This window comes from Artibeus jamaicensis, unplaced genomic scaffold (genome assembly GCF_021234435.1).
Source record: "Artibeus jamaicensis isolate MK-2021 breed Jamaican fruit bat unplaced genomic scaffold, CSHL_Jam_final contig_466, whole genome shotgun sequence".
Classification (NCBI taxonomy): Eukaryota; Metazoa; Chordata; class Mammalia; order Chiroptera; family Phyllostomidae; genus Artibeus; species Artibeus jamaicensis.
Window position 1 is genome coordinate 10,268,533 of NW_026521844.1, and position 21,071 is coordinate 10,289,603.

General features: G+C 34.6%; 1 protein-coding gene across 2 annotated transcripts in view; it reads right to left on the bottom strand.

The window, feature by feature from the left end:
- Nucleotides 1-21,071, bottom strand: part of NRIP1 (nuclear receptor interacting protein 1) — a 45,727-nt gene that overhangs the window by 7,380 nt on the left and 17,276 nt on the right. Inside the window, exon 1 of one of the 2 annotated variants that reach the window (XM_037136400.2) lies at nt 281-906. The exons of the other annotated variant lie outside the window; for it this stretch is intronic. The gene's annotated coding sequence lies outside the window, so the exon portion shown is untranslated. Of the gene's footprint in view, nt 1-280; nt 907-21,071 lie in introns of those variants that run through there. 2 annotated transcript variants of the gene reach the window in all.

Below are 21,071 nucleotides of genomic sequence, written 5' to 3' on the forward strand. Positions count from 1 at the left end.
GCAGGGTGGAGGGGAATGAAGGAGAGGAATAGAACAACTGTATTGGCATAATCAATAAAGTATATTAAAAAAAGAAATCTCTGCTGGAAATGCTATAAATTAAATCATATTATAAAAATGATCAAATTAATTAAATACTTTAATATTACATAACTGTCTTCAAAGGCCACCAAGTTTTTGACTTTTCATAAGCACACTTCTGCAAAGTAATGCGAATACTAAGTCTACTTTATAGCAATACAGCTCTGTAAGGGAGCTGGGTTTAGCTTCCTTCCATTACCTGAGCTTAGGAAGGAACAAAGGCAGAGGTGCAGGTCCAGGGAAAGAGATGCCCATGGCAGGGACCCATCTGATGAGTCTGATGTGGGGCTGAGGCCTCCAAAACCGACTCACTTCTAATATCATCCTCCAAACATCAGATATTCCATTAAGTAATTTTTAGAATTTCTGTTTTCAAAGAAACAAAAATCGCTAACAAGTATAAGATTATTTTGTAGGTCTTTGCTGTGTTGACAGTCTTAGTCACATTCATAAACATGTATATATAATCACAACTTTAGCCCACTTTTTACCATGACATTAAAAACAGCAGAGAATCATTATTTATGTAAACATTCAGATCTATCAAAGGTTTTTTAATGTGTCAATTTTTAAATCTTATGTGCTCTATGTAGAAATTTTAATGTGAGGTCCATTCCTGCCAGACGCAAGGAGACAGGTAGTAACCCTCATTCTGTAAGATGTTTCTGATATAAAATACTCTTTTCCCCACCCACGCCATTTCTTTTTTTGTGAGTCTGTATCAATAAGCATTATAAATCAAAATATTATCTGTGATTTTGAAAATCTTTAAATAAAAAGCAATTTAAAAAATGTTTTAGGGTACTTGCACTACATTTTTAGTTTAGAGAATATGGTGACTATAATGCATACACATATAACTATGACTCTACACACAGCTAGCACATCATCCTGTGGAAAAGTGGCAAGAAACAATTCAGAATAGAGTTGAAGGGAAGATGAATAATTGCTTCCACAAAATTTTGTCTAAGTCAAGGTGGTTATTTTTCATTGATTTCTTTGAAAGAAATTCTATAAACAGCACCAACACATGTAGCAGAGTGAAAAAGAGCTTCCCCTAGAAACCTGTTTTTTTAACAGGCAAGTCTGTAAACTAAACTCTCAGGAGTCTCTCTCCGGAGAGACTGACTGCTCCAGGTGCTACTCAGCAGCAACCCCTGCCACCAATCCGGCAGAAAACGCAGCGCCTAAGAAAGCAGTAACTCTGAGACTAAGTTTAGGCCTAAATTTACTCAGACCCCTAGGAAAAATCCAAGCCCCAACACAATCGAAAACTTCAGGAAACTGAGCCCAATTTCTTTAGATAACTTCCCTTTCTATCTTTTAAACAATGAGAGTGTAAGAAATCATAACAATCCGTACACATTTTCTAAGTGTTGCCTTTTCCTTTTGATAGTACAGACTTTAATTGAGAAATTCAGAAAAAAAAGAGGTATAATACTTGGATACATACAGTGCATTGGGACCTACAGATATTAGGGTATTAAGAATGCAAAATATTACTACTGCCTATTAAATATACTTAATATTAAAATCGTTTACTTTTAAGTTAGGATTAGCCTGGCTCATTTTCTTTCAGTAAAAAGACAACCACATTATCTTCAATCATCAACATACAGTTCACTTGCTTGATTTTATAAACATGTTACTTCATAATGTCACCAGATGTTTTTAACACTACTTGAGTATATTCAGTTAAAAATATCCAAATGTTAACACAGTTAAGGACTTGGCTTCTTCTATACCCAATCTAAAATGCACACCCGTATTAACTGCAGCATTACTGACAACAGTCAGGATACAGAAACAACCCAAATGACCATCCACGGGTAAAGAGATAAAAAAGATGTAATATGTAATGGGATTATTATTCAGCTACGGGAAATGGGAAACGCAGATAACGCCTGAGCATATTATGCTAAGTGAGGCAAGTGAGAGACACGTAAGTACTATACAGTATGACTTGCAGAATCTAAAAAAGTCAACCTGTAAAAAAAATAACTGAGAATAAAATGAGGTTACAAGGGGATAAGGGATGAGGAGACATGACTGATGGTGTTTAAGGGTACAAACTTGTAACCAGTAGTAAAGAAGCCATAGAGACCTATTGCACCGTATAATGAATTCAGACAATATTGTACTACAATGATGTAATGTGCTCAATGTTGCTTCAGTAGCAATCATATTACACAAAACACAACATGTCAAAGTTAACATCAAATAAAAAAATAAAAGAACCATGCAACTTTACATTTGCAAGGAATATATTTATATCTAGGATATTTATAAACTAATGTGATTCACTGGCCTCTCAGTGGACCCACGGCTTCTCCCTGACTTCAACAAGAACTTTACTAGAGTTCATGTACTTGTCTATTTAAAGATGCTCAACATTCTCTTCATTTTCTTCGTAGACTCTACTTGTATGGCATACACCTGCTAAATTACTTCTGTGTAAAGGGAACAGAACTATTCAAAACATTTGGTTTATGGAGGGTAAGTGTCATTAAAGAGAGTAAAAGCAAGGATGGGGCAGGAAAAAAAGTAAAAAATTCCAATGAACACCTTATCAATTTTACAACTCATGGGATTTTAGAAGAAAATATTTCATTTAGAAACTAAAATAAATTATATTAATATCTTGTCTTCAAACATTAGGTTGGTGGTATGACAGACAAAGTAAAGGTAAATTTCTTTACTGAACATTAAAAATTTGTTTCTTAAAAGATGATACAGTATTAATAGGCTACACAATAAGAAAACCAGTAATGATAACTTATTTCATATACCGCATCATCCTTCGAGGCACTTCCAAATTTTTCTGTTGACTTACTATTTTAGTCTTTATTTGACACAGCTGGAAATAAATTAATTCCCAAGATTAAATGACAAAATGCTTAAAGATAGAGGAATAGTATGATCGCTAAGATTTCATAATGTATTTTTGGTTTATAAAAGGTTTAAAATATATGCTAATAGCAAGATACAATATTTTTTCTATTAAAACTTAAAGAAAGAATATAAACCATGTAATATATATAGTCCTTCTACTCGTTAAAAATATTTTAAAAAAGAAAAACTAAAAAAAACTACTATATATTGAAGGTTAATGTATTCCATGACAATTTAATAAAATTCATGCTCAACTACTTTTACAGTGTTAAAGTTATAAACTGATCTTCCTTTTATTAATTTAAAACTGTTTATGAACATAAAAATACTTCTTAGATTTTAAATCATTGAGATTGTACTGGTCCACTAGCATGTAGTAAAAAAAAATTACTCTAATGGCCAGGCAGAATTAGTTTTAAATTAATAAAATCAAACTAAACTATGAAAGAATTCTATGGTATCTTGACCATATATGCTGACAGATTTTAGGAAAGATCCAAATTGCAACACAAAGACTAGTTTAATGGAATATCTAGTCAAATGCTTGAATTCACAGAGAAGTTTTTTAAAAAGCTACATTTTTTAAATACCTAAAAAACATGAAATTATATTGAAGCTGAAACTTTCTTCAGAGCTTTAATCAATAAGACAGTTATAAATATTTCACAAATGAATAGTTTCCAAGCAAATGTTATATTGATTCTCTCAAGCAGTTAAACTGTTTCCATTGCCATGTATATGAAAATGCTTTATTCAGCAAAGGAAAAGTTTGCTACATTTTAAAACACTTTTAAAAATAACTCTGAGTAATAAAATTTTACTTGGGTAAATGAAGAATGCCTCTAGTAGGATTCTTATATGTGAGACTACTTTTGGTTGACCAATAATGAGAAAGGTTTTTCTCCAGCTGTTTAAAAAAAAAAGATTCAGTATCTTACTTGCAATCAAATTCTCCACTAAAGCACACTGTACAAAGTCACTTAGTATGCTATTTAAATTATGTCTAATGAATATCTCATGTTTTGTGATTACTTCCATGAAATCTACTCCAATTTCTTCTGCATTATCAAGTAATACCAATATAAGTATTGAGTTTCAAGGTATTTCTGTAATATTGTGTTAATGATTCTTTGGATTCTCAGCTCTGGTTCCTCAAAATGAAGAAGTAATTGAAAGGCTTTTAATTGTGGTATTCAATAATAATTCCTATCAAACAATATTATCTAAATCCCACTATGGATTATTTAGGAGATGCTTTTGATAGAAAAGAAAAACATTAAGCTGTTTTATGAAAGATTAGAAGAAATATTTTAGTTCAAAGTTCTAATTATTGATCCCTTTTATTTAAGCAATTCAAATCCAGAGAAATCATTGAGAGAACTCTCAATGTTCTCTATGGTGAGACTTTGAAAGTTAGTTTTAAAAGTTGAACAGCAAACAAAAACCCAAAAACAATTTATTGAGAAGATATAACAACAATTTTATCCAAATAGGTAAGATTAACTTTCCAAGGACCAATGAACAGTTAATAAATCCCAATACTTAATTTCACAGAATAAGAAAAGAAAAATAACACTTCAGATAAGGGTTCTAGGGCTTCACCGAAAACCAGAGACTGCAGTCAATCCTCACCATAAATTACATGTTTTTGAAAAAAAGAAAAAGAATAAAAGAAACACTCAATTGTTGCCATTTCACAGCAGGAAATAAGTGCATAGTAAAAAGGTAGGCCTGAAATTTCGTGTATCAGATAATATTTATATTCTTGAAAAAAAAGTTATCAAAATCATTGTATGCCCTTTGAAAATAACTTTCTTGGTAGTATTATCTTTATCAAAAGATAGACATGTGGTTGTACAATTTGATGGGTGCCAATAAAATAAATTTATTTTAACACATTCTGTTCAAGCGAGGGCCTCAACATTTGCAATTAGACCTTAAAGAGCTTCTTGCCCTCTTCCAGGGGCTCGCATTTTAGACGAAAATGGTCTTCAGAGACTGGTGACAGAAACTACTGACATGGCAGTAAAACAGAGGCCCAGACTCTCTACTGCAACCTGAGAGATTTACACATTTTTGCCCAAGGCCAAATTTGCTTCTAACTTCCAGGTCCATCAGCTTTAACTTGCTGTCAGCTGCTTCCACAGGACTGAAATACTGTCATTCACATTCCTATTAAAAGAGACTCACTAGGACACACGAGTGCTTCACTGTGTTCAAAACAAGAACATATGTATCCCTGGATAGAGGTCTATCCAAGACCTCTTCAAATTAAAAATTTCATTTCTATGATTCCAATTGACTTTTCAAATTTTAGTTGATAAAAATGACATGCATTTTAACCAAAAAGATGATATGTTGTCAAAAAGTTGTAGAAACAGACATGACCAATATGCTTTATAACCTTTTTAGTGAATTCTAGGGGAATGAAGTGATTTTGAAATAGCCATACTCTTTACCCATGCAATCTCCGAAAGTTATTTATCTATACTACTTTCTTCAATGCAATGGAGTCATCAAATTTCAAAAAGATATTTATTTATAACTAAATATGAGCTTATATCTAAACTGGATCTTTTGCTTATCTCACAATAGCTGTGTACTAAGTAAAATGCAATAGTAAAGATTTAGGATCCCTAATAACAGATAAATTCAGGAGAGGTGAAATAATTTCCTGGCAACAGACACAAATATCCCTTATGGCTGATACAGAGAATTAATAAGAGCTTCTTTGTTCTGAATTATCATCAGAAGACTTAGGTATATGAATCAAACTCAATAAAATCCACCATCTATTTACCTCTGTCTCTACAATTTATTTAAAAATTAATTTTAAATCAAAATTAAAATGAGAAATTTGGAAATTTTAAGTTAAAAAGGCTGACAGAATCAAAGGAGCTAGAGAAAGAACCTAACTACCAAACAATTTCTATTCCAAAAATGCAGTACTTTTCTGGATGCTGTGTTGCAATGTCTTAAGACACACAGCAACCTAGAAATTGCTAAATAAAATTAACTCTAACTATAGTTCTAAAAATACAGTGAGAGAATTATTACATGATAAAAATACATATGATATTTATTTAGCATTAATATTCATGTCTGTTCACTGCCTTCTACTGTTCTCAGAGAAACAATATCCCTGAAGAAACATAAAATTATGATTAACACATTATTTTGGTAGCACATAGTGTGACAAAAACATTTAAATATAAAACAAACAGTGGGTATAGTTCTTCCAATAGCTCTTTAAAGTGATCAATGCTTCCTATCAGTTTTTAAAAGCTTAACAGTTTCCAATTTCCAGTAAAATATGAGCTATAATGGAAAATGGTGTTTTGGTACTTTCTAGAATTTAAATACATACACACAGATTCTTTAAGATTGGGGCCTAAGTCCTATTGAAGTCAACTATGGTCCTCCCATCCCTAAAGTAAATTTGACATACAGGCACAGCACAAGGTCAAGGTCACAGATCAGGAAGAAAAATTACCAACAGAACTGATGTAACAGCTGGCATTTGATCAAAGCTCCTGGGCTTTTAGTACACTTACCAGACACTCTGCATTTACTCACAGGGTACAGTCTGTTTTAAAAATGTTCTCCATCTTTGAAGACAAGATCTTCATGTGCTTTTTGTTATAAAGCATTTTCCATGTTTTAGAATCATGAATTTTACTCATGTGTGTATATATGTCTGCATACTTATTTCATGTTTTGTATGTTAGAACCAATCACTACCATGTGACAATTTTGAAATTAATTTAACTTGCAGATCCTGGAATTAACCAAGCCCCCCCCCACCTCCACACTTTTATATTAGCTAAAATGGAAATTAATTGTATATTCCTCAATATCTTGGGCCACTTCTTCCCAAATACATAGGTTTAACTGCTAAAAACTTGTTCAATCAGAAGTTTTATAATATATCCATAATCTTCCATGAGACTTTCCAAAATATACATATAAGTGAAAATTCTGGTTATCAACAACAGCAATAAAGGTGATTCTTAATGGATATATTACTAAACAATGCAATTATCTAATTAAACCATAAATTGCTTCAGCTAGTCAAATGAGATATTAAATTTGCCTTAAATTTAAGAAACTAAGAATTATGAGACAAATTTTATTACTTAAGTAGTCCAATCAAAAAATCATCTTAAGTATATATAATGCTTTTGAAGTAAATTTATAATATAACAGCTTTCCTTGATAACTCACATTATCATCTTTAACAGCTTTCTTGATATAATTTGCATAATTATGATACATGTTCTGTAAATGTTCTCAATGATCAGTTTTCCATTTTGTAAAAATATCTTTTCATGAATTAAGTAGGTTTGAATAAAAAAAACAGAACTGATATATCATAGAAATACTGCTGGTGATTCTCAATAACAAAGTCAAAAGAAAATACATTTATATCAAGTTTTCAAATTAAATACCACTGAAAATGGAATTTGCTTTACCAGGAACAGCCAAATGTGGGCATATCAAAATTACTAGTAACAGATACTAATTTTATATATCAAGCTTTGATCACAAAGTCTGTTGACTTATTTTTTTAATAGAATTCTTTTTTAGGTCTATTTCTAAACAATTCTTTAAAGGTCTATTTAGAGGAAGTACTTATCAATTAATAAGTGTCTTATTTATATGCTGCCTGGGGGGAAATGCTGCCTTTTCGTGAATGAAACATGAATTTTGACATCACTCTTCCCTATAATGTCCTGAAACACAAAGTTTTCTAGATCAAAGATTTTGGTCAGATTGTGACAGAGAAATATCCCTACCAACTCCATCCATGGACAGAGAGACTGATGATATCTGTCAATATGAATTCAACAAACTAGAAAGAGGACTAATAAACAGAAAAATAAGAATATTCACAATGTACCTGGATTCAATCTCTATCTTCCAACAGTCACAAGTAACTTTAAAATGCATTCTTCAAATAGGGAAACAAAGCTATTGGAACACCATTGGTAGACTATTTACTTTAAATGTTTTTGTTTTTAACGAAGAAATTACCACCATACTTTCCCCTGGGCCTTTCTTTTGCCCATCTCTACACATAAGCAACTGTGTGCAGTAATCATATCAGCAACCTCAACCAGTAACCACCCAACTGCAGCCCAGCTTTGCTGCCGTCCAGGCCTCAGAGACGTTCAGTCCGAACAGGGGGACCACCTGCACATGAGACACACCAGGGCACCTGATGCTTCGACACAGATGTAGACTGAAGAGGGGGGTGGTAGTGAGGAGGCTTTAGAAGAGACTACTATGAACTATGGAAGAAACAAGAACCACAGTCTAGGGAACAAGGCCAGGCTTTTTCTAACTTATTAAAAAAAAACATTAGCAGTTAGAAATCATTAAAAACAACTACTACTATCTACTATTAGCATCCTTTAAAAAATTAAATGCTTTACAAGAATATCAATTTTTATTATGTACATTTTCCCTTATTTTTTGTGTTTTTTTCTGGAGATAGAATGATATGTGAAATGACACACAAATACTGTGCTTCTCACTTCTCTGTTTCATAATTTGTTCGGCCCTAGTATCAATTACTTGACATTTTACATCAGTATTTCCTACTGTTGCTATATTGTTTTCTTGTTTTGTTCCTTACTGTGCTTTCAGTTGTAGCATTTATATAAAATAAATAATTTGTTTTATATTCTTGTCATTATACACAATAAAAGATTTAACAGTGGGAGAAATAATGTGGTACAGAATAAAGTAAACCTTTTGCTTAGTGCCCCCCACTCCCCCCTATAATTCCTACTATCATCATTTCATGAAATACATCAAACTTAAAAATGCATCATATAATGCATTTTTAATCACAGAATAAACCTTATTTGCCTATAATGAAGCTAAAAATATCTTTTTTATTCTGAGTTTCAGCTGAGCACTCACACCTACTTGGACAGCCTTCCCTGAACTCCACAGGCTGAGGGTAGTTTTTCATCTCTAGGACTCCACAGGACTTGGTGGATCTTTCTATAGCCGCATTAATTTTTAAAAAAAAATTTGCTGCCCTGGCTGGTGTGGCTCAGTGGACTGAGTGCTGCCTGTGAACCACTAGCTTTGACTTCCAGTCAGGGCACATGTCTGGGCTGCAGGCCAGGTCCCCAGTAGGGGGTGCATGACAGGCCATCACACACTGATGTTTCCCTCTCTTTCCCCTTCCCTTACCCTGTTTCTAAAAATAAATAAGTAAATTAAATTAAATTAAAATTTTTGGTTTATGCCTGGCCCTTACAGTGTAAACTCTTTATGGGCAAAAATTACGTATTTGTCATCCTTAGGTCCCAGCACCTGGCAAAGAGAGCACTCCTTGCAGTACAGGCAGCAAGTCGACCTCTGAAGCCTCCTGAGTCTGTGAAATGAGAGATGGGCTGTCATAATTCTAAGGTACCTTACAATTTAAAATGGTATGATGTTATGTATAATGTTTTGTTTTAAATTCAAGATATCCGCCCCCTTGAATATAAACTAACAAAAAGATGACAAAATTCAAGAGTAATAAAGTATTTTATCACACATAGGAAGTTCTGCGGGTTTGGAAAATATGTGACTAGTATTCTGTTAGAACACAAGATATAAACATTTCAGAAACACATATATATTTAGAAGATTTTAAAGTTTTTATAAGAGGATCTTTGTTTTATTATCTGTTTGGAAAAAATAATCACATTCATTTAGCTTCTTTTAATGGCATCTCCCAGTCAAGGTTTCTAAGATCTAATATGGCCACAGTCTATACCAAGAATGAGCAAATGTTTCAAACTACATCTTTCCCTTTCAGACAACCCACTCTAAAAAAGTTGAAAAAACCTTATTTTATATTAACATATTATTTTGTTAAATTTTCTCAAAATATTTATTCCCTAAAACCAGATAAATACAACTCAGCCTAAAGAACAGTTATGACAAAATGGGGAAAGAAAGCCTTTATGAATTAACTCTGTACTGTGTCAGCCACAATAAACAAACTGCTTCCCTGGCCCCACTGTAAAAAATCAGTCACTGAAGTAAATAGTCATGCCGTGCTAGCGAGCCCGAACCCTATACATTGTGCGATAGATCAAATCAAATTGGTCAAAGCTTCTCTTTGAATGATCTGTTTCACTGGAGAGTTTCAAGTATGAGCTTTCACTGTGTGTGGCTAAATAAAAACATTATCCTACCATAAAGAGACTCAATTAGAATATGTAAAATTACTTTTTAAAGACTTTAAACCTGAAGAACTAAAAACCAACTCAACAGAAAAAAACATCAGCCAAGCAACTCTTGAAAAGTGGCACAAGAGCCAACCTGTCACTGTCATGCCTTTCGACTCTTACCATGCCCGCATTCATTCTTTGGACCTACACTGAGGGTAAGCTTCCGATTTCCTGTTGCTTCATCGCATGGTATGAACCCTAAATACTGTTTCTCAGGTTCGAAAAGACGGAGAAGTCATGTGAGTCCAGGAAATACCTAACTTTGATATAGATGGATAAGATTTTCAAAACCCAATTTTCTAAAATGTACAGCAAGATACTGTTAAATATATATTAAAAACAAATCATATTATATATAAAAGCTATTTATTTAGGCATCTGTGTAAAGATACTAGACCATTCAAGTGAAATTTCCTTGTCTATCATTACAATTTTTGGGGGGCAGACACTTTAGTTACTTGGACTAATGACTTTTTAAAAAACTAAAGTGACAAACTTTGTCACTTTATTACCATAATATTGGTAACAAAAATTAATAGAACTTGTATGAAGCTTGCAGAGCAGCTGCTACCTTTTATGAAAAGAAACCTATTTTCCTGTAGTGATTCTATAGTACATCTTGCAAACTGATTCTACAAACACGGTAGGACCACAGAATTTAAGGTTAAAATTTAGTTCAAAGGCCATCTGCCTAATCAGTCATCCTTTATAACCTATTTGCCAACTCTAGTTGTATAGTTTATTTCTGGAAACCTCTACTGACCCTGGACTATGTTCCAATATGGTACCTTTTGGGATCATGTGGTTCTGGGTTCAATTTCTGGCTCTTCCAGTTACCAACTGTTTGACCTTGGGCAAGTTAACTGCTCTCGCAAGTTTTGTTCATAAATGTACAAAAACCAATCCTCTTTCATGGGCCTCGAGAATTAATATGACAATGTTCACATAATGCTCAGCAGAGTGACTACACACCAATCAGGTCCTCAGCAGCGTTATCCACTATTCAGAGAACTCATTCCGTATCTGCACAACTGCCACAGTATAAAATTCTTCCCTGAGCTGGACTATAATCTGTCTCCTGTCAGCCTGTCCCTCCCTGGTCCTTTTGGGGACACAGAAAATAAAACTAATCCTTCGGTTATTCTTCAAACACTAGAAAATAGCTGCTATATTCCACTAAGTCTATGACACTGTTAATGTCTAGATAAGATAGTTAAGCTCCACTGTTGACAATAGTCTAGCAAAGGGCAAACAAAGAAGAGGAATATTCCTGGTCACCAGTCTATGGTAGGTGATGCAAAGATGCAGTTCTTTACAAATTCTTGACTGGCCAAAGATGTGCATAAATCTCCTGGGAGCTCTCTCCCACAGACTGCTCACTCCTGTGGAGTTCACCGTACATTAAAAAACCCCTGCTTTTTCCCAAGTGCTTTAAGCCTTATTTCCTCCTCAAAATACAAAACTACTATTTGATTCGTTTCTCCTCATGAGGTTGGCAGAATATTGTATTATCTTCATTTACATTTTAACAAACAAGAATATTAAAGGTCAGAGCAATGGAATGATTGGTTAAATTGGCCAGTAAAAGGCTCATCAAAACCATATTAGGGTCTTGTGAATTCTAGCCTTTCTTATTGTATTATATTGCCACAGACTATGACAAGAGTGAATTTGGAAACATTTGATAAGGCAAATGCTTTTGCAGCACTTTGAAAACTTTGGATTACTTTTCCTATTTTCTGAAACCTTGTCTCTATTGTTTTAAGTCTCTTGTTTTTTATTAGAAAGGCCACAAAGCTCAATAGTTATGAGAATACACAGTCTCTGGATTCCTGACTCTGCAATTCATCAGTAGGTGATTTTGGTCCAGTTACCTATCCATCTGGAACTCACTTTAGCTATAAAATAGTATCAAATAGCATGTAGCTTGCAAAGCTGTTGTATTACATGTGATATGCATGTAAAATAGTGTAACAGCTGGCATTTTATAAGTACTTGTTTAATGTTAACTATTCTATTACTCAGGGATATAGCACCACACCAAATGATTTTTCCCCACTTCCCCCAAATCCTTTTCTTGCCAGTCACTCACATAAAGTCCTTTGAGATGTAGGACTGTGTTTTGCATTTGTATCCCCATGCCTGATAGCTAAGACTCACTCAAAATTATCTGTTGAATGCTTTAACATATTCCCTATATATCCTAAAAACTAAAACATAACTTGGATCAATAAAATAATTTAATAACCTAGCTAATTAATTCTTTTATTTTATAATTTTATAAAACATGTTTACTTAAACCAAAGAATAATTTCGTGTACAAAGAATGTCTATCATTTCTCTCTCCCTTATACCTTTTTCTTAAAGAACCTATTCCCAGTCCACTAGCCACAGGAAAATGGACCAACTTCAGGAACCTGATTAAAATGGACCAATTCATTTCCTCTCTTGGGGTCTGAAATTCAAAGAAACGAAACTCTTCATTTTTGGATTGCTTTAATGAGGCCACATCTCACAGATAAGTATGCAGAGGTGTCAGTACGCTGAAAGAACAAAGCAGTTGCCTACAGAGAAGAAGAAATGAAGACAAAAGGGAGAGAGAAAAGAAAGCAAGGACTGGCTGAATAGTTTTTCAGTTTTGAGAAGGTGCAATGCACTTCTATAGTTGGGTTCCTGAAGAGCCTACTGTGTATCTCTAATAAAACCCCCCAAGTTTAAGCTTTATTGAGTGGGCTTCTGTGTAGTCACAGCATCCCTATTACTAAGATATTGTAGTGATACCATGTAAGACAAACTGCACCTTTTAATCCATGGTCCTAAAGACCTCTACAAATACCAACACTACTTTTCCTACAGTATTTCTGCCTCATGTACGGTCTAAGAGCAATATATATCTCCAATTTTCAGATGGGGAAAGCTAATGATACAAAGAGGTAAATAAGATGTCCAAGGTCATACTTAGAGTTTTTAGGAGCAGAGCTGGTAAGAGAATTTCAGATTTCTTATTCCCAGGAGCTTGAACTAACCAATAAACCAGCTGCCTCCCTTGATGGAACTAAAGTATGCCAATTATCCAAACTGTGTAGAAAACATTGACCAAAACAGGGGTTAATTGGACATTGGTTGTTTTAATTCCATAATCAGCTCTTTCCCTGAGCTACCCTGGGAGCGAATAACATATCTTTTGCAGGAATGGGAAGCAGGCCAGCACAGGCCATCTGGATGAACATGTCCTTTCGTCAAGTTATCCCTGCAGCTGTGTGAAACTTACTGATGTTGAAGAACTTCACAGTTTAATTTATCATTTCTTTCTACTCTATTAAATTTAAAACTAGATAAATCTTTATTTTCATATTAGCCAAGCAGTTTAACTGATTCTGAACTGGCTACATGAACATATATATATATACTGTGTATGTATATGGGCAGAGAAAACAAATTTTCGAATGTTAAATATAATTTCTTCTATTAAAAAAAGGCAATTCATTTAGACCATGGCCACTAGAAAAGAAATGAAGCATTTGGAGCTTTTAGGTACAACCTGACTTTACCTGACCCAGGATAACTCTCTTAGCTTCACTAATGAACATGAAAATTAAAACAAAATATTGGTCTTCCTCTCAATCAGTGAAAGAAGGAACCATGAGCAGCCTATTTCCTTGTCCATTCCTGATTTCTTCCATATTAATCATTTTGCTAAAATGACAACAAATCTAGATTAAATTCAAGAGAACCTCCTAAGACAGGGGTGTTAAACTCATTTTCACCAGGGTCTACTTCAGCCTTGCAGTTGCCTTCAAAAGGCCAAATGTAATTTCAACTCCTTAACAGTTAAGAACTAGTTACATTTATACAGTCCTAAAACTATTTTGGCCCCTTGAAGGCAACCACAAAGCTGATGTGGCCCCCAGTGAAAGTGAGTTTGACACCCCTGTCCTAAGACCTCAGAGTCAGATTCATAACCATCGAGTGGGTTCAAATCCTGACTCTAATCCTGCCATTAGACTAGGGTTCAACACGTACCCCCCCATTCCTTTTCTCTTCCTGCCTTGCTTCACCACTTCCTTCTCTCAAATTATTTACTCTTTCCTCTTCTTTTTTTTTACATCTTTCAATTCTTAAGTCTTACACTGATTCTACTTGTGTTACTCATGAATGCTGCTGGTATTCAGAACTACAGAGTCTCCTGATACTGGGCCACATTTCCTACGCTGGGAATTGTGTATCGGGTGGGACAGAGTGGGTTATTAATACTTAATAATACAAGAATTAACGTCCAACTGTGGGTCAAACTAGGCTTGTCCAAGCCCTAGATGACGAGCTTTGAGCAAGTTTTAATACCTTGAGAATGAATAGATGGATGGAAGAAAGTCCAGCTTAGAAAGAACACTTTTAGCCCTGACTGGTGTGGCTCAGTGGATTGAGCGTGGGCCTGCGAACAAAAGTATTGTGGTTTGACTCCCAGTCAGGGAACATGCCTGGGCTGCAGGCCAGTTCCTAGTAGGGTACACACGAGAGGCAACCATACATTGATATTTCTCTCTCTCTCTCCTTCCCTTACCCTCTAAAGATAAATAAATAAAATCTTTAAAAAAAAGGAACACTTTTAACCAATATTCAAGCTAGGTAACTAAGACCATTAATTTGAAGAGGGTAAGGGTTCATTAAGGGAACTATAGCAGGAATCAGACAAGAAAGAGGAAATGAAATCTTAAAGGAGAAACTAATATTCAAGCTATATGTGTGAGTGATTCCAGAATATGAATTTCTTAGCACAAAGGGCTGGTGAATGGGTTATACTGAAGTTTACAAGCAAATAAAGACCAGCTGGTTCTTTCTTGTAGGGCTAGATAGCACAACGTTAGATAAGAGGATCTTGACTGAGTCTACCATCTCTAGCTAAATATGGCCCATTTCTGATGGGACCTGGGCAGGGCATGGCATCCAGCAGTGAGCAGCATCACACTGTTACAGTGCCTGCAGTCAAAGTTCATTAGTGAAGCCGAGCAGGAAGCAGGGTTACCCTGGGTCAGGTAAGGCCAGGTTGTACCTAAGGGCTCCAAATGCTTCTCTTGTTTCCTTTGCTGCTGTAAACTATTGGGTTTCTACCTGTCCCCAATTCTTCTGAAATAAACTTTAGTAGCTTCTGATCCTAGATTACAGCCTTGGCCCAAAATGTTTTGACAATAATGCCCAAAGGAAGGAGTCAGAAATAACAATTATTCCATGGTGGAATAAACAAGAAAAAAGAGATAGGAGGCTACACTGCTATAGTGCCACAACTACTTCTCACTCAATTCCTTCCCACGTTATCATGTAAAGCGCCTCTTATTAATAGGACCTAGGTGGCATCAACAAAAGAGAGACGATGAATCTAGCCGTGGACCAACATCTGGAACTCTTGGTCTATGAGCAATAGGGAAGAGAGAAAAAAAGCGACCATTGTTGTTATTATTACCTCTTTGTGCCTCACTTTACTCATTTAAAAGCAGAAGGTTCAACAGGATTCTATGGTTTCTCCTCAGGCTCTAATAATTTTAGCTCCTTATTTTAAAGTTCTTCTTAAGGATGTTCTTCAGGCAGCTAAGCTTAATCACTCTGTTTTCTCTCTTTTCCATCTTTTAGCTGTTGCTCCTTTCCTTGAGAATGAATAGGAATCTATAATGCACTAAGAAATTACATATAGATAATTATGTATTCTCATTCTAGATAGAATAAAATGCCTTCTTTCATCTTCCTCCTTACTCACAAAAGGGAGACTTTTTATCCTTGTTCTATGCTATTTTATATGAGGGACTTGAGCATCTACAGATTTTGGTGTCTGCAGGACTTGAGGGAATACCCTGAAACAAATCCCCTGCAGACACCAAGGGTATACTAAGTTTCTGAGGAGTTGAAAGTTATACTCAAATGTCCAAATGCATGGGGGTCAGCACCCATAACCACCATGCTGTTTCAGGAACAACTGTACCTACATAAATGTACCAACATAAAAAAGATTTTAAAAAACTGAATAGAAAAAATTAATATACTCTTCTATGAAAAAGAAAGAAAGTTAGAGAAAACATGGTGCTTGTTATTCCATTTGCTTTCTCCATAACATTCTGACAGTCCAGACAGGTGACAAAGATCTGACGAACTACTACCAGTACTAAAGTAGAACGTGACTACAAATATCGTCCATTTATACCTGGGATGTTTGTACAAAACCTATTCCAGGATTTAAAAAATGGCTTTTCCTTTAAGGAATTTTTTCTTTTTTTCCCCCATTTCTCTCACCAGTGTTTTCTCTTTTATTCTGAATGTTACAGTAGCTAAGGAACTCAGCCAGGTTTTAAAATAAATTACAGAGGCAAGAATATCACTTAAACAATTTAACCTACAAGTTCAGTTTGAGTGAGTTTTGTGGTTAATGATGTATTAGTAAAAATGGTGTTAAGTTTCTACACTCCATTTACATAAAAGAATACCATTCAAACTTTCAAAACCAAAACCGTATTTCCCCCAAGTCTTAATTGTAAACACGGATTTGCTACAAAATAATTTTCTAAGTTATTTACCATGCGTCTCTCTCACTCCCAAAATGTATGTACACTACAGAAATACTATCAGAAAGAATGGCACAAAGAGGAGAGGATATACTTCAATATACTAAAAAATCTATAATGCACTAAGAACCCCCCCAGATGCGGCAACATTTTTGTTCTCAACATTATTCAGTAGCATCAACATTACAGAGTAGAACAGGCTGGGACACAACACCGAGTGAGGGCTAAGTGGAGTTCCGTGTAACACACAAAGTGCAAGAACAAAATTATACTTTAAGCCCTGCATAATGAAACAAAACTAAGTAAGCCTATGCCTTGCACCTCAACTTTTAACATACAATCAAGGAAAATGGTCATCTGATACTAGCCAAATCTTATTAATAAATTTATGGCTGAGAAGGGATAAAAATGATTAGACTTCCTTACATCTGTTCAATTACCAGTTTTTAGTTATTCAAAAATTGCCAACATAGAAAAAACACTTCTAAAATTGCAGAGGGTAATCTCTGCATTTTGCAGTGTTAAGTATTTTTACATCTTTGTATGATCAGTGAGGAGCCTGGGGACAAAAGATGGTTGATGGATGTAACCAGCTAAAACTGAGACCAGTAACAACGAAAATCAGGACCCAGACACCTGACTTCATAAATTGTTTCACTGTACAGGCTACTCACAGGACCAGACACCACTCCGATCCACTAACTATCATTCTCAACAATTTAAAATGAAGAAAATATAGGAGTCAGATTTTCCACAGTTCACTTCTAAACAGCACCTTTTACACCTTACAACAAACTGTATCATCAAAAATTCATTCCAGCGGGGTGGGCTGGGATGGGAGAAATAGAAAACTGTACTTGAAAAATAACTAAATAAAAATTTTAAAAAATTCATTCCAGTTTTCGTTCCTAAAAGAGATCATGACCCTTAAGAACACTAACACTGGGGCTCACCCACTAGCTCTGCAACTCTGGGCAGATCTGCCTGAACTTCAGTTTAATATGTCTGATACCACTTACCTGATGGGACAGTTATGAAGATTGAATTACATATAGAAAATATCCAAGAGCAAGTCAAATGTCAATTTACTTTTCCCCTTTGTGTGCTGCTTATATCTCTTGTAGACATTGACGGTAACTTACATAATTGTTTTAATATAATTTTATATTAATTAGGCAAAATCTACCATTTCCCAAATCAGAAAGTATACCAAAAACTAATAAAGTTGTACTGTAATGTTTTGGATACTCAAGTATTTTAAACTACCTTTTATATAATAATACCACAAACCAAGTATGTGGCATTTTCAATTCTTAACTTACAGAAGCTAAAATCTAAAGTAGAACTATACATTATATATTTCATGATGACTTGGTCTAAGTTCCATGTGGAACTTACACTTGGTCTAAGTATATTTCATGTGACTGCTCAGTCACAACAGTTTGGATTCCACTGTTCCACTGTCCCACTGTTGATAAGAATACCCATTAGAAGCAAAGTACTGGATCTTTATGCTGTACGATGAGAGTTTCCTTGAGTACTACCTGTGTTTCCTTATTTTCATTTAAATAGAAGAAATAAAACAGTTTATTGAAAAGTATCAGCCTTGTTAATGATAAGATAGGGATCAACTTTAACTTCATTAAATAAATGTGATTTTTTAAAAAAACTTGAAAATTCAAATTTTAAAAACCAAATTTCAAATGACCTTTGCTTTTTTACAATGAAAAATACTGTTGACAGTGTGAACGCTCCATACAAGGATGCCGTGAGGACAATTTATTTTAAAAATACATAAAGACTAGATAATATACGAAAGCTAAGAGTTCAAGCTTTGCATCTTAGTTCAAATACAACTTTTCTGAGATTCTGAAGATGACATTACCTATTTAACAGGGCTATAGAAAAGATTTAATAAAATAAAACATGTCAAATACATAGCATTGTGGTTGGTATCCTCTAAGTACTCACAGTGGAAGCAGATCTATATCAAATAAGCTGTATTTTTCCCTCTAAAGCAAAAACAATAAAAAAAACCCACTAAACTACAATGAGTACTTACTTAACACTGTCAATAGGTTCTTGGAAATTGTGCCTTCAGGCAAAATGAAATAGAATGGAACCAATTTTGCCATAGGCAAAGTGATACAAATAAGAGTTAAGTTCCAAAGGCATATTTCTGGCTACAAAAACATCACCAAACTTCTAAATAAAGATCCAAAACACTTTTTATATTAAATATTGTAATAACTATAAGCTATACAGACATTTAACAAATGTGAGTAAAAATGAGCAAAAGAATTATTCCAGTTCAGGGTGGTGGACGGTCAAAGCCTCTCCCAGCAGCTCAGGGCACAAGGCGGCACAGGACCTGGACAGGAAGCCCTTCCATCACAGGCTCCCTTACACACCCCCACACTCAGTCAGGCAGGACAGTGCAGACACGCTCCCTGATCTCAAACAAACCTTCGGGATCTGAGAGGACACCAGAGTGCCCAGAGAAAACCCACACAGACATGGGAAGAACATGTCAACTCCACTCAGACAGTGGCCCTGCATAGTAATCAGTTATTTTCCTCATCAATGTTGTAACAGAATGACATTATTTGAGGCCCCCCTGTATACTGATATGTCTTGTATTTTTTTAGTACTATGAAAAATAATCCAAAACCTGAACCAACCAGAGCAGTATTAGTAAGAGTAAAAAGCCAAAAATTAAGAATTACTCCAACTTTATACAAATTAAACAGTGGCATTACAGATATAGCTTCAGAGCCAAATAAAATAGCAAGTCTAATTCACATTCATGCAAACACATACATACTACATAAAAGGAACAATTAGATAAAAGGAAATCACAATGTACATCCCTAAATGTGGTTCAGGGATGCATGATCCCTGCATGTAGGGACTGCATGATCTTATTCCATCAAGTCATCAAATAATTATTTGAACCTCCAAATATTAAGAAATGATACAGGGTTGTTAAAATCTTGAAAGTCATTAAAGCTACAGATGATTTTAAAGTATGCATTTCTATTTCTACACATTACAGTGTTCTAAGAGGCTGACAGAGATATTAATTTTGTAAGAAATTTAATACTCCATGAACATGGAGGAAAAGGAATTTTTATAAATGTAAACCTACACCAATGCCTGAAGCAGCTTAAGAAATTCCATCAAATAAGACTTAGAAAATCACTGATGATTAGAGAGGTGATTTTTATAGAACACTATCTGACAACTGTTGTGATTGTTTCTGCTGGTTTCAAGTATATGCTTGTGTCTCTATTGTACTAGTCCCTTGCTCATTACATTACTCAGGTGCTGTCCAACAGAAATGTAATAAGAACTACAAATGTAAAAAAAACAGTAGCCATATTTAAAAAAAATAAAAATTAATTTGAATATATTTTATATAGCCCGCTATACTTAATCCAGAATACTATGGTATCAATATAAAATTTGGAAGATATTTTGCATTCTTTTTCTCACACGAAGTCTTCTGAACAGGTAAATATTTAATACTCAGAGCACACATCAATTTGGACAGAACACATGTGGCCCAAGGCTGCTGTTCCGGACAGCCTCACTCTAGCTACACCAACTTACAGGGCTGCAGAACACAAGGCTCCTCCCAGCCTGCCAGCCTCAGCAGGTGCGGATCCCTCTGCCTGGAAGACTCTTCTTTTGGCAGTGTCTGCCTCCTTTCCCAACTCAGCCTAAAGGTCACCTCCCAATGGCCTTTGTAAATGGCCACTGTCAATGGGTCTCCCCATTTCCCCCCCTAGCACAGTTCCTAGGAGATCACAGGTGTTTCAGGATTCCTTTCATCCTGTAATTGTTTTTGCTTGGTTTTCCTTGTATCTTTTTTTTACTTAATTTTTATTTTTGTACTTGTTTATTGCCTGTTTTCCACCACTACACTGTAATTTTTGTTCCATAAGGACAAGAATTAGTTTTATTCTGCTTGCCACAGGCATAACTGAGATACTTTTTGCTGATAAATGGATATCTATATGTAGTCTCAGTTTTTCTTTGTTCTTAATTCTATACATAATACTGAAAAGCAATAGGAAGCATAAGATATAGATACAATTATTTAAGTTTATCATGTAAGTCAAGTAAAGATGTTTATAAGGTATAACTTTAGGGACTCCTGATATTATAAAGATTAAAAGAAATAATCACTTCATTTAAAATTACAAATACTATCTAAAAAAGTAAGACTTTATTTAAACTCAGGTTAAATCATAAGTCATTTCTCTTGTTTTTTTTTCTGTGCCTTACAGAAAAAACTAATTGCTCTTTA